The 14,163-nt window shown below is 52.9% G+C and overlaps 1 protein-coding gene across 1 annotated transcript in view; it reads left to right on the top strand.

Annotated features, from left to right (window-relative positions):
• The window catches only part of WNT5B (Wnt family member 5B), a 94,514-nt gene that overhangs the window by 31,090 nt on the left and 49,261 nt on the right, over nucleotides 1-14,163 (top strand). The window lies entirely within an intron of this gene.

The raw sequence follows: 14,163 nt of genomic DNA, 5'->3' as shown, positions 1-14,163 counted from the left end.
GAGGAGCTGGGACTTCATTCTTTACCGACAGGAAGCTGGTGGAGGTGTTTAAGCAGGATAGCAGTGTGACTGGTATCCCTTTTTAGAAGACATCTCTGGGGATAGAGAGGTTGTGAACCCTCCCCCCTGAAAAATGCATCGTTGGCAAGCACCCAGGTGACTCCCGTGTAAAGGTCATCCAGAGACCACACCTGGAGAAGCGGCGTGTGAACCAGAGGCGGGGTGCGTGCAGGCTGGCGGCGGAGCGGGAACAGCACACGCACCCAGGAGCTGGTGAGGGCCACGCGGCCGGCTTGGCCGGGGCGATCTCCAGACCCTTCCTCTGAGGGTTCCAAATGTGGGGCCTCGGCGGTAATAAACCCCACGAAGTTTTGCAGACCTGCCTTGTGTCTGCTTTAACGGTCGGGTGTGGGCGGCAAGCAGGAGCCTGCCTTCCCCAGGGACCTGGCTGGTCACAGCCCCAGGTGCTCCGCTGAGCACTTCCGTACAATTCAAGCATCGTCAAGGTCATCGAGAGGTTGGTAGGAGTTTGTTGGAAAAGTCAGGGGCCTTCTTTTACAAGTGGTCTTTGATGAACTCGATAGTGTATTTCAAAAGTACTTTTAGGTCAGTCATGATAGACAAATGGCTCCTGAGCTAGATGAGAAAGGTCTGAACACACCATCTAAGTACAACACTTAGTATCAAAGCATACTCTGCTTGTCTTTCATTTGCCCTTCAAAATCTATACAAACAAATGTGAACAGACTCTGGACTCTAAGAATAATATTTCCTGTGGACATAGATGGACAGATAAGCAAAACCCTGAGGGAGAAAAGAAACTTCTATGAAAATAGAAGTGAAGATCCTCCCCAGCTTCTTCCTCCTTTGCTCACTGGGTCCGTTGCTTCCACTTGAGATAGAAGTAGTTCAGTTCTCAGGAGATGCCAATTAAAAGCTGAACAAAAGGAAAGTCAGGCTAGACAGACTATCTACCTAGTAGGTACCTACCTACCTACCTACCTGTCTCTGGCCCTGAGTATTCCAGCCATGAGCACAGGTCTTTGTGCAGGACTGGGGTTAAAGGCACTTTAAATACACACTGACAGTGGCCCTGGGACCATGTCCTCCTCCTTGTTGGTCTCCCAGCTCCCGCTCGCCCCAGAAGCCCACATGTGAAGCTCACGCAGGATGCTCTGGGGTCCGGTGGACCCTCTCCACCCCCAGCACCGGGGTCCTTGCCCCCGGAGCTGCTGTTGGCTTCTGTCCAGCTGTGTCTGCATCGGAGCTGACGGTCCTGGGAGCCCACGGAGGTGCCTGGCAGCCTCCCGGGAGCCACAGTGAGCGGAGCGTGTGCTGGGTTTTCACACTCGCGGAGGGAGGGTGAGGGCAGGTGCCGCCCTGAGGGTGGCGTCTTGGGTCCTGGGGCTCACGCTGGGCTCAAGCCCCCAACCTTCTCCCTCTGTGGGATCTTGGGGCAACGGGGTCCCGGCTGCAGGGGAGCCTCCAACCCGGGGCCTGTGCCCTGGGCTCGTGTCTACCCAGAGGTGCCTGCAGAGGTGTGCCCCCCACACAGCCCAGCGGGGTTTCTGTCTACATTTCACAGGCTTCGAAGGGCAGGAGGAACCCTTAAATCACTCCTTTCCTTCTCACAAACCCTTTCTCTAATAGAACAGAGTGACCGGAGAGGATGCAGGGACAACTCAAAGCATCCTGGATGTCAGGGGCCTGGGCCGGCCTGGCCTCCCTCTAATAGAACAGAGTGACCGGAGAGGATGCAGGGACAACTCAAAGCATCCTGGACGCCAGGGGCCTGGGCCGGCCGGGCCTCCCTCTAATAGAACAGAGTGACCGGAGAGGATGCAGGGACAACTCAAAGCATCCTGGACGTCAGGGGCCTGGGCCGGCCTGGCCTCCCTTTAATAGAACAGAGTGACCGGAGAGGATGCAGGGACAACTCAAAGCATCCTGGACGCCAGGGGCCTGGGCCGGCCTGGCCTCCCTCTAATAGAACAGAGTGACCGGAGAGGATGCAGGGACAACTCAAAGCATCCTGGACGCCAGGGGCCTGGGCCGGCCGGGCCTCCCTCTAATAGAGTGACCGGAGAGGATGCAGGGACAACTCAAAGCATCCTGGACGCCAGGGGCCTGGGCCGGCCTGGCCTCCCTCTAATAGAACAGAGTGACCGGAGAGGATGCAGGGACAACTCAAAGCATCCTGGACGTCAGGGGCCTGGGCCGGCCGGGCCTCCCTCTAATAGAACAGAGTGACCGGAGAGGATGCAGGGACAACTCAAAGCATCCTGGACGCCAGGGGCCTGGGCCGGCCGGGCCTCCCTCTAATAGAACAGAGTGACCGGAGAGGATGCAGGGACATCTCAAAGCATCCTGGACGTCAGGGACCTGGGCCGGCCTGGCCTCCCTCTAATAGAACAGAGTGACCGGAGAGGATGCAGGGACAACTCAAAGCATCCTGGACGTCAGGGGCCTGGGCCGGCCGGGCCTCCCTCTAATAGAACAGAGTGACCGGAGAGGATGCAGGGACAACTCAAAGCATCCTGGGCGTCAGGGGCCTGGGCCGGCCGGGCCTCCCTCGAGGCTGTTTAGCTTGTGCGTCACTGACAAAGTCCAGGCCGACCTGGCTGACCCGAGCCAGGGGCCTGGGCTGGAGGGAACTTGGCCTTGGATGGCGTGAACCTCAGCTCCGCTTCCTGGGCCGCAGCCCGGCCTCCTGCACCGAGCACTCTGGGGAGCAGGACCCCCCACTGTGTTTCCCCCTGAAACACACAGGAGACACTCCTCTGGGCACCGAAAAGGGGGTCTGCAGGGAAGCCCGAGAAGGGCCTCTGCCACGATCACTGCCAAATAAAACATTTACCAAGCGAAAGATAGCCTTGAGCCCACACTAATTTGTATTTTTAAAACATCATTCATAGGGGCTTCCCTGGTGGCGCAGTGGTTGAGAGTCCGCCTGCCGATGCAGGGGACACGGGTTCGTGCCCCAGTCCGGGAAGATCCCACATGCCGCAGAGTGGCTGGGCCCGTGAGCCATGGCCGCTGGGCCTGCGCGTCCGGAGCCTGTGCTCCGCAACAGGAGAGGCCACAACAGTGAGACGCCTGCGTACCGCAAAAAAAAAAAACTCATTCATAAACTCGCATTTATACTATTAGTTAGGAATTAATCCAAATAAACCGGCAGGCTCTTGTGATGTGAACCCACCGTCGTATGGGTTGGTCAGAAGGAATACTTGTCTGCGTTTTTATAGGCTCTTAAAGCGGTTTTAGCTCCATAACTGATAAAGCCGGGCTCAAGCGCTATCAGCCCTGCCGCGTGACTGTCAGCACCACGTAGATAAACTCATCATCGTCCCAGGGAGGACCTGGAAGAGGTTCTGAAGCTGGTGACCCAGGGGGAAGTAGCCTCAGTTGCCCGATTACCGTGGACCCTCTGGGTCCTAACCTGTGCTGACAGATGGTTAATTTCAAGATCTTATACAGATCAAAAATAAGATCGTCAGCCCCAAATTGGGGGCATCTGTCACCTCACCAGTCTTGTCAACTCTGAAAGCTGGAGTTGGGTCCTAAAGGACACGGTCCACTGTCACGGGGCCCTTCGGGAGGGAAGCGGCGTCACGTGAGGACCGAAAGGCAGCTTTTGGCCACATCCAGATTTTTCTCTTCTGGGTGATTTTTTTAAATACAGAATTTTGGGTCTTTTTTAAAAAAATATTTATTCATTTGGCTGCACTGGGCCTTAGTTGCGGTGTGCGGGATCTTCGTTGGGGCGTGCGTGATCCAGTTCCCCGACCAGGGATCGAACCTGGGCCCCCTGCCTTGGGAGTGTGGACTCTTAACCGCCGGACCACCAGGGAAGTCCACAGAGTTTTGAAATAAAGATTTATGTATCACTTTTAAGAACAGCCTTAACTAGGCAGGCATATTGTAGTAATAATAATGTTTAAAAGCCGCGGTGTCGAGACTGCCGGTCAGCTGCAGGAATGGCAGCCGTCACTCTCTGGCCACCACAGTCTGGATGTTTCTGGGAAGCTCCGTGGCTGTCAGGAGGTGCTGGGGACAGGCTTGTAGGGCAGGGCAGGGAAGCCCAGGGCCTCAGAGTCAGGAATGCGGTGGTCCCCGCAGGGCCTGCGGATGCTGGATGGAGATCGTTAGGCATGGAGATGGTGGTTTAGAGAATCGGGTGAGTCGGAATATGAGTGCGCCCGTAACGATGGAAAATGAGTGAACAGCAGAATTTCAGAAATATGAAGCAACTGCACAGAGACAGTTGGGGCAGGAGTGAGATGTCGCCTGGTTTGTCAAGAGCAGGAGAGGAAGAGCTGAAGAAAATACTGTGGAGAAATGAGGCTCCGCTTCTCCTGTAATTCCCCACCCAGTGTGATCCGGAGAAGCAGTGTTTCCCATCTTCTTCGGGACAGAGACGGTCCACTGTCTCTCCTGTGATGCCCTTGAATGTATCACTTCACCTTTAGGAGAAGAAGTTCATCTTCTCCTAAAGCAGGATGAAGACTGTTCATTCCTGGACTGATACCCTTTCAACCTCAAGATATAATTTCCTTTTCTCTTTAGACCTTGAACAAAGCTTTCTCGTTAATTTGAAAGCCCATATTTTGTACTTCTTAATTCTAAGTATGTTCATCTTGTATTTTGAATGGAAAATTAAGAGAGCTGGTCTTAAATTGATTTTTAGAAACCTTTGTGATCTAGTGAGAGTCTGAAAGAGGTTTACATTCCAAAGTACTAAAAGTTTCATCTGCCCTGAGAAATCTGGGATGTGTTGCTGTCCGTATTTTATCAGATTATTGTTTCCAAATTGCTATTTTACTCTCCCCCAAACTGGTTTTGGTAAAAAGAGAGGCTTTGAAAACAACTGATATTCTGTTCAACAGAGTATGTTAAAAGGATGGAGAAGTATAAGAATAACGACGAATACAAAATAATGGTGGTAAGCCCAGGACAGAGGTAAGCCAGCATTCTGAGTGGTGGGTGACTCAGGAAGTATATTGGGAGAGGAGGCTTTGGGACCCCTCCCCTGTAAGGCAGGCTTATCTCACGCGTTGCCCTTATTTCAGGAGCCAGGCCCCCTCAGGCTCTACTTTGGAGATGGTCCACTGTCTCCTGCGATGCCCTTCAATGTATCACTTCTCCTTTCCAGAGAAGCTCATCTTCTACAGCAGGGTGAAGGTTACTCATTCCTGGAGAAAGCCGTCACGCTTTGAAAACCAGCAGAAGTGATTCAGCAAACGTGTTTGTCACGATTTGGGGAGAGGACCCCACAGGGTCCACCCTGACTTGCTTTCTTTAGGGGAACTATGTGGTCCCCTCCTCCTGTAACACCCACCAAAGGAACTATGAAGGCCAACATGAAATACTAGTATGCTACCTGCATCGTGTTTCGTGTAAGATATTAAACGTAAGAATTGTGTTTCTCTCCATCTACTTCTTGATCGTTTAGGGTCCTTCTGAGACAGAACTGCAAAATCAATGAGGCAAAACATGTCAGTAAGTCATAAATACTGACGAAAACAGGCCAGAGGTATTGTTTTGCCTTTGGTAGTTGCTTTTATTTTAGGGACTTTGAAGAAAGGACCTGAAAATTCTCACTCAGCCTGGTATTTATTTTGAAATATACGCTGACCTCTGACTTTCAGAGCCAAGCAGCCTAATCCTGGATCATCCCAGAATGAGTTTAGGAATTTGTGATCATGTCCTTTTTACTGGGGATCTGTACACATCACTAACCAGCTGGTTTAGAAGGATGAGCCGCATCTCTAGGCTGAAATAGAAGGATGAGAACAGAGGGCCAAGCTGAGATGTTCACCTTTTATCAGTTGATCTTTAAAGAGCGTTCTTGTACGAATGACATCAGAAAAGGTCCTTCCCAATGTATGGGGAAGACAAACTCCCTTCTGCAGTGTGCGTTTTTAAGCGATTCCAGATAGGCGGATGAAAATGGTTGGTGTCTTGTATTTTCATCCATGCTTTGCCTTAGGAGTTTCCTGGATATTTGCTCAGTGTGAGGGGAAGGGCCAATGTACATAAATAAGGAGGAGGGGATCTGGCGACATTGGGAACACGACCTCTTGCCCTCCGAAGCCTGGGAAGCCCCAGTGAATGCTCCCACTCCCAGCAGCGTATGGACCCTCCCCTCTGCATACAGAGCGGGGTCAGAGGTTAATGAATGAGGGCTCTCCCCACACACGGGGGCCCGCTCCACAGTGGTTTTATAAATAGGGGCTTAAACGGGGTCAGAATAGGGCCTGCGTGTTGCTTCCAGACTCTCTCAGTCTTCCTGAAGCGATTCAAAGATGCCACCCTTCCACGGGGCAGGGAGAGGTGAGGCCTGGTGTGCGGAGATCTGGGTGGCTTCCCCCAGCCCCAAGCATGTCGAGCAGGACCAAATGGAAAACAAAGCGGGGGAGGGCCTCGTTGCCTCTATTCTTCTCCGTAATCCCTTAAAAAATAATTGCAGACCCAACCTCTGGCCTCCAGCACATTTTCCACTTGATTAGAGGCCTTTGTGAGGTGGGAAAGGGACCCGCAGGCCCGTACATTGTGCCAGGCCTGAAATGTCCAGCTGGGATTTTTTTCCATCAAAAGAGGATTTTAGTAAAACCGTTATCAGGGGCTTAGGGGAGCGGAGCTGCTGAGCTGCGCGGCGGGCGGATTAGCCCCAGCCGGCCTGTCTGGGCTCTGGGAGGCGGGAAGGTGTCGGCGGCCCCGCGAGTTCAGGACAGGTGCAGAGGCAGGAGCGGCCGAGGGCGCGGAGACCCCCAGGCGTGGGGTGCTCGTGGGGCTTTCCCTCCGGGCATCAGGCAGAAGGCACCAGGTCAGGGGCTTGGGGCCTGCACGGAGGGGCCTGTCTGCTCCAGGTCGTGCCCATCGCGTGCCTGGCTCCCACCGCAGGCCAGCCCGCACCCCCGTCGTGGTCTCCATTGACTCAGGGACCGGGTGGCCCGGCCGGACCACTTCAGAGGGCCAGTGATGGCCACGTGGGCCCTGTATTGTGGGGAGGACGGAGCGGACAGAGGAAGGTGAGGGGTGTGTGCACGTGCGGTGCTGGCCGCCTGGCTTTGCTCACTGTGTCGGGGCCTCTGGGGCTGGGGCTGGGGACATGACCTAAAACAGAAGCTGTCTCCGTGGGGTGACTCGAGTGCTGGCCAGGACAGAGCGCAGAGGCCCGACTCCTGGGGATCGAGAGACAGAGTCCAGGCCAGGGAGCCTCACGACACAGGAGGTGTTACATGACAGCCCTGGGACGCTGTCGTTCTGGGTGATTTTCTCTGCAGGATGGGGAGAGTGGGTAGCACAGAACCTTTGTCCTGACGGTGACGGCCAGGAGGCTGGGCAGTAACAGCCACACTCTGGGAGTGGGACCCGTCACCTTACCGGGGGCCCAACACCCTACTGCCAGCTCCTCAGGCCAGCCCGGGGACCTAGTAGTCGGAATTTTTGTCTCGTGTCCGAGTCACACAACCAGAGGAAGGACTGTCTTCCTGAAAACACGAGCAGCCCAGGAACGCCGCTCCCGGAGATGTTGGCCCCAAGCACCCCTCCCAGCTCCTCCTGGGGTCCAGGCTGGGCATGCTGGCCGTTGGCCTCCCCTGCACTCACCTCACCTGGTCTCTGTTTATTGCCCTGGTCCCCTCCGTGTCTTCTTTTCTCTCCCCGGCCACCTGTTTTCTTTATCTGGGTTGTTTCCCTGAATCTGTATTCGTTCTGTGTGTCACTGACACACAGCCTGAGAGTCCACGGAGCTGCCGGGAGGTTTCCTGGTTTCCTACGACCTTCTTGGTTGCTGGCAGGAGCAGTGATCAGCTTCATGCCTGGGCCCTGAGTTCCAGAAGCTTCTCCTTTCCCTTCTCCCATTTTCTAACCAAAAATGGCCTTTGCGTCACCGTGCTGGTGGCGAGCCTCATTGGGATGGCACGGCGTGGCAGGTGCAGCCGCGGGACACGGCCACCTCCACCTTCCACACTTTGATTCCACATCTGCACCTGCCCTTCAGATCCTTGCTTTCGTGCCCCGAGGCCAGACGGTCGGGGCCAGGACGGCGGGAGACCCCAGCCTGTCCCTCGTTGTGGCGTTTTACGGAATCTGGCCAAGTTGGCTCCGAAGTTCTTTCTCCTTCATTTCTGCTTCCTGTTCCTAATGTCTGTTTTCCAGGGGAGGAATTTAGGTATGTGAGCAACCTCACTGCTGTATCAGGGCTCTTAATCATCCTCACTTTCGTGGGCTCCTTCAGAAGATCCTCATGTTGATAATAAAAACTAGAAATTGATACTCCTAACATTTTTTAATATTTATGTGTGTGTGTGTGTGTGTGTGTGAGATAAAGGCAGCACTTTTGCTCCTCCTGTTAAAATGGATGTTTCCATGTGTGAGTGTAAACTTTTCCCCAAGTTGTTCTCCCAAACTCCCCGAATATGGCAATCTAACAGGATCTGTATGAGATGGTCTTAAAGAAAAGTTAGGAGTTGATGTTTGATTCCCGCCAGCTACATCAGGGAACCGTCCCGAAGGCGCATCTGATACCTGCTTCCAAACCGAGTGCCCAGCACCGGCGTCCCTGACTCCACCAATACTTAAAAATTCCATTTCATCTTCTTGGCGACATGAGGTTGTCTCGCCAGCTCTCACTCACACCGGGAAGGTCTTTGTGGGGAGGCGACCGGGGGCACCTGCCGGAGGGCATCCGGCTCACAGGCAATGCTGCCACCTGCTGACGGGTCTCGGGGCTAGCAGGCGCCGTGGATAAAGACAGTCCGTCTTTCCACGTGGAAAACATACGTGGAGTTTTGCATGAACCGTACTTTACTTTTCTGCCCCACAGTGGATCCTAAAATCGTCTTAGTGCACTTGGGGTAAAGGAAAGCACGAGGTCAGACGCCCGCCTCTGACACTGGTGTGGCCACGACGCAGGGCTGCATCCCCGCGGGGAGGGTGAATGGGTGGGCGAAGGTGGAAGAGGGTTTGCGGGGGATGGGAAGGTCGAGGAACAACGCAGCAAGAGGCAAGATTGACTTTCCACCCCTGCCTTTCACGAGGTGCCGTGCGACCTGTCTCCTAACTTACAGAGACGCAGTTTAGCTTCCGACGCAAGCAGGGGTGAGGCTGTCACTGCGAAACCCTGTGCCCTGCTTTACTGGAGTGAATTTCCGCGGGTCCTCCTGTGATTCCGTTGAGCATTAGACCCTTGCGTGTGGGGGAAAAGATAGGCCAGCTGCCTTGCTGTGGGTCACTGTCCTGTCGCCCTTTGACTCCGAGCACAATGGCCAGGCGTCTGGACGTCAGGGAGGCTGGGAAGGCCAGTCGTCTATCCAGTCCAGGCTCAGAAAACCCGAAGAGCTTCTCTGCCTGCTATGTCAGGAAGCTGCGCTGGGAGCTCGACAACGTTCAGGCCACAGAACCTGGCCGTACCGTAGATCCCTGAAAGACACTAAAGTTTGTGCATTGGAAATGAACTAGAAGAGCTCGAAGCTGTCACTTTAATGCTGTATTTTCATATAGTTTGCTCAAGGCACACCTACTGGCCTTTCTTCTTTTTGGTAGTTCATAGCAGTGGGCTTTGAAGCTAGGAAGCTAAGGTTTAAAACACTGAGGTAAAAATGGAAGGCCCTGGTTAGTGTATCTCCCATCTAAGAAGGCTAAGAATTTGAGGGGTTTAACGGTTGCAGTTCCCCCTTATTTCACGCATCTGACCAGTTCTGGCCTCGGGGATTTTGCCGAAGATTCTAAGGAATGTGAGGACTAGTTTGGGGGGTTCCTCTCTATCTAGAGGCCACGTCTCAAAAAGCAGAATGGAAGCCGGTAGCTATTCCTACACAAACGTACACAAGCGTGTGCATAAAAATGCCAGTTTGGGGTAAACCTTTCCTAAGGAAAAACACTATTACAAACAAACATTTGTAGTAAACATTTGCATCATCTTTTTAGATGAGGAAAACAGTGCTTTCCAAACCATGTGGAGTAATTCCACACCATTTATAGGAAGTGAATCTGCACTGGGCTCTTTCCCCGCTGTATCTGTGCCGCTCCTGTCGCTCTGGCCCTGATCCAGCAGGGGGTCACTGCTGGTACCATGAGCAGGCCTGAGCCTCTGGAGGGCGGGTTACTTCCCCCGGAGAGCGGGGAACAGAAGCGGTGCTGATGTGAACACACTGGACTAGACCCTTTTACTCTTTCGGGACAGGAGGGATTTGTAGGTAAAACATCTGTAAAGTCAGGACGTTTTATCCTTGAGTGATGAGAAAACACCTCGTGCTCTCACAGCTCAGTTCTCCTTTGTGACAGGCGGCCCCGGGCGTGTGGAGCTGTGACTTCTCAGCATGGAGGCCTTTGTGTCGTCTGTTTGTCACCGTCCATGACGGAGCAGTGCTGGAGAGCTGGCCCACGTGCTTGAGGACGACAGGGGACCGACTGGACCCTCACTCGTACTCGGGCCACCCGGTACCCTAAGCCCGTTTACCAACTCCTCGCACTAGCTTTCCGGCTCCTTGAAAAAGGAGTTTGCATGAGTAACGTGCACGTCTGAGTTTGCATAAGTAATGCGTATTAAATAATAACTTTCAGCATTCGGGGCGTTTACTCCAGATGAAAATAATGTGCTCTAGCTCAGCTCTCTTCAGAAGCAGGGGGTCGGGTGTTGCTTAACAACAGCTCAGGGAAGGACCCCCCGCTCCCTCCTGCTGGGGACCAGCCTCCCCGGTGATGGGTAAAGTCTGGGGTGGTCACTGGGCACAGTCTTTCCCCCTCGTCAAGCCTCTTTCCCCGTTTATAAAATTAAATGTCCAGCATCCACCAGCTTTGGGGAAACACAAATCCGGAGACAGGGAAGCCAAACACGGTCGAGACTCCGTGCGTCCGCGGGCCGCACCCACATCCCGCCTGTGTGACCGGGATGCTGTCCACTCTCACAGATGAAAGCGAACGCACAGGACATGGGGCATTTGTCCTTTACATAAAGTGGAAGAGTGATGAGATAATAAAAAACTTAAGTCTTCTTTTAAGAAAATATGTGCACTTTCTTGGGTTAACAAACAGGAGATGGAGGAATTCCACTTGGATTGTTTTGTTTGGGGGGGATGTCAACGTACCCCGTCTCGTGCCATCACTTCTGCTCTCGTGCCGACTTCCTCTTGCCCTGAACGGGAGGAGCGGCTTTGTCCATGGTACCCAGCGCTCCAGGTGGTACCGGCAGCTCCACCAGGCCACATCAGAGCCACCCCTGCGAAAGAGGAAAAGGCTGAAACTGATCAGCTGTGGACATCTACAGGTACAGATGTCTGGAAATGCCCCTCTTCTATCCGAGACCTGAGTGTTCGCTCTTTGCCCAGCTGTGCACTCACCTTGGAGACGTTCCAAATTCTTAATAGTTGGCACGGGTCCAAATATGAGGTCTCCTCTGTCTGACAACATTCACTTTTCAAAAAACTTAACTTGCTCCGTACCATTTGAGCAAAGCACCTTGACAAGACGAGACAGGTGTGGCCTGGGCACTGGCTCGGGATCCGATGCAGCTTTGCCCAGGACCCACATGATTTCACCAAAAGCCTCGCCCCTGACTCCTCAGGGGTCACGGTGGCACACAATTTAGGTCTTGCCCTCTATTAAAGGGGCAGAATTAACTTTTAAGAGGGGGTGATGCAGAGGGGGAAGGGCAGCAGAGGGGGCAACCACGGGTTGACTCACTGGCCCCCTGGCCGCAGCAGAGCTCTGGGAGCAGAGGAACGGTTGTCAGAAGCTGCATGAGGTCTTGGTTTTGTTTTACAAATCTGATCTCTTAATAAGGGGGTCTTATCCTTTGGAAACACAGTGGTCCCTGGGGGCCACTCCCCTCTCCCCTTTGAAAACTTGAGTTCAGATTCTCTAAGTCGGAAGGGAAGGGTTTTACTTATATTGCAAGATCAGCATCTAATAACCACTGTGGGAAAGCACCTGGATTTGGGGGATAAGCCACGCTTCAATTTACGTATCGTGTGTCTCCGTTTAAGAGAAGGCTCTTACCGTTAAAGAAGCTGTCGTAAAAGGAACATTGGCTTTTTCAGATCTTTGCTGCTGATTTCAATCATGAAAGAATAATGATCGGTTTGAATTTTCTTAACTGTTTAAGGATGTACCGTAAGTTAGGCAAGCATCCTTGTCACTGCTGCCAAAGGTGGGATACATCAGGTGGGCCCTCCCCGCCTTAGGACGGAGGAGTTGGGCAGGCAGGCGTCTACGGCAGGGAGAATTATTCAGCAACACCCAGCGCTCTCAGCTAGAGGCCCGTCGCGGTCTTGAGGAGGCTGCAGACACTGTCTGAACCCCGCCGACCCCGCCCTTCACTTACACACCATCTTTTCAGCAGACGCTTCATGGCTTTTGCCCCATGAGTCTCGGACAAGTATGCGGAACCCTTTCCTGACTGCCACCAACACAGTTCCTACTGAGGTTTATTGCTTCTAGATGATAAAGTTTACACTAAGTTCCTATTTTGTTTTTTCAGTTCTGGAGTTTTGGCAAATACCTGAGCCAGGTTTTTTCTGTTACTCTAAAAATTGCCCTGAAGTCCTCTTAACCTGTGCGCCACCCACATATTACACATCCGCTCATGTGCTTAGCGCTCCTATTCTTGAAAAGCATTTCCTTCCATTCCCGTCGGTATGGTGAGGCCAAATCCACTTCTGCTCCCTTTCAGGTGGTGCCCTTGGCCCGAGCCTGTCCATCCTGGGTTCAGACAGCCACCACTCGCTTCCGGGAGGTCGCCTTCCTGGAAACCAAGGTGCGATCAGTAGCTGATCCTCCTCGTGGAGTGGAAGGGGGCTGGACTTAGTGGCTGGCTTTAGGCGAGCAGTACTTTCTGTCAAAAAAGGTTGAGGGGTAAGCAGTCACCTCTGACTGATGCAAGGAGGTTTACTCACCTTTCCCGAGACACTGAGATACGTTCTAAACTCTGCCCAGTTCAGGATGAGGACACCAGGCCCGTGATCTTAACTTCCAAACAGTAATTTACCAGCCTTGAGTCAAGCTTATATTTAAAAACCAAGACAAAGCAGAGAAACAGAAAACCTTCCAGTTATAGCTGGTAGGATTACTTTCTGTATTAAATGAAGGAGGTGAGCACAGAGCCTAAGACGTAGGAGGTGCCCAGATTCTTACTGACTGAATCTGCACAGCCACACGATCTCTTGCAAGAAGAAAAATAGGAACTCACAGCTTGTGGAAGCTTCGTGTGCTGTAGAGGCAAATGCTAAATCAGAAAGCTGACCCTGATTCAGAGTCTCTTCTTACTAGGGTTCACACTTTTTTTTTTTTTCCAGGCAGTAAGCACTGTAACCTAAGAGGGAAGAAAGAGATCCACACCTTCCCCAAAGAAAAGGAAGATGGATCTAGTGTCAGGCTCCATTAGACCCACTTGTGGTGGCTCTCCAAGAAGGAACAATGCAGCTTTTGTGACAGGCCCGTACAGCAAGCCTGGAAACTTTACAAAACAGTCCTACCCAAGAGAAACCTGGTTCTAGCTCTCTTCCTGGAAAGAGGTGTTGATCCAGGAAAGTTTTGTGCTATTCTTATCGGCTCTTCCTGGGATCAGTATAAAAAAAAAAAAAAAAAAAAAACCCTCAAAAACAAGTAAGACAGACCTCTGCGAAACAAGAATATGAAAAACCCCACTGCTGGCGCATTTATACACTTCCGTTTCCACAGCCCAACCACAGGGTGTCAGATGATTTAGTTATTGTCTACCAAAGGGAGCTCTTTGCTGGAATTGTTGGTATTCAGCCCCAATTCAGTCTAAGAACCCTCACCGGGGTTCGAGTGGCCGCCTTCTTAAAATGCAAATGTGCAAGAACTCCAGGCCGGCCTCCCCGCCCCCAGGAAAGTGTCCAACCCGGCGGCGCTGGCGGGGCTGGCGGGGAATGCTAAGGAGGGGCCCGAGCCCCCGCCCTGCCGCACTGCTCGCGCTGAGCCGCAGTCCGCATGACTGAGCGCCCTTAACTTTCCCAACAATGGCCCTGGCGCCCTCCCCGCCCCCTCGCAGCCTCCCCACACCCGCTCAGGGTCAAGAAACCCATCTTTCTTCCCACTTCCACATCTCAGGACGCATTTCTTGAACATCACCCTAGATCTCACGTCCATGTGGAGAAAAACTGGCCACCCTGGTGAAACTGTGACTCTTACAAATCT

Source organism: Pseudorca crassidens, chromosome 11, assembly GCF_039906515.1.
Source record: "Pseudorca crassidens isolate mPseCra1 chromosome 11, mPseCra1.hap1, whole genome shotgun sequence".
NCBI lineage: Eukaryota > Metazoa > Chordata > Mammalia > Artiodactyla > Delphinidae > Pseudorca > Pseudorca crassidens.
The sequence above is the reverse complement of the archived record's forward strand: the minus strand, read 5'-3'. Positions and strand labels throughout refer to the sequence as shown.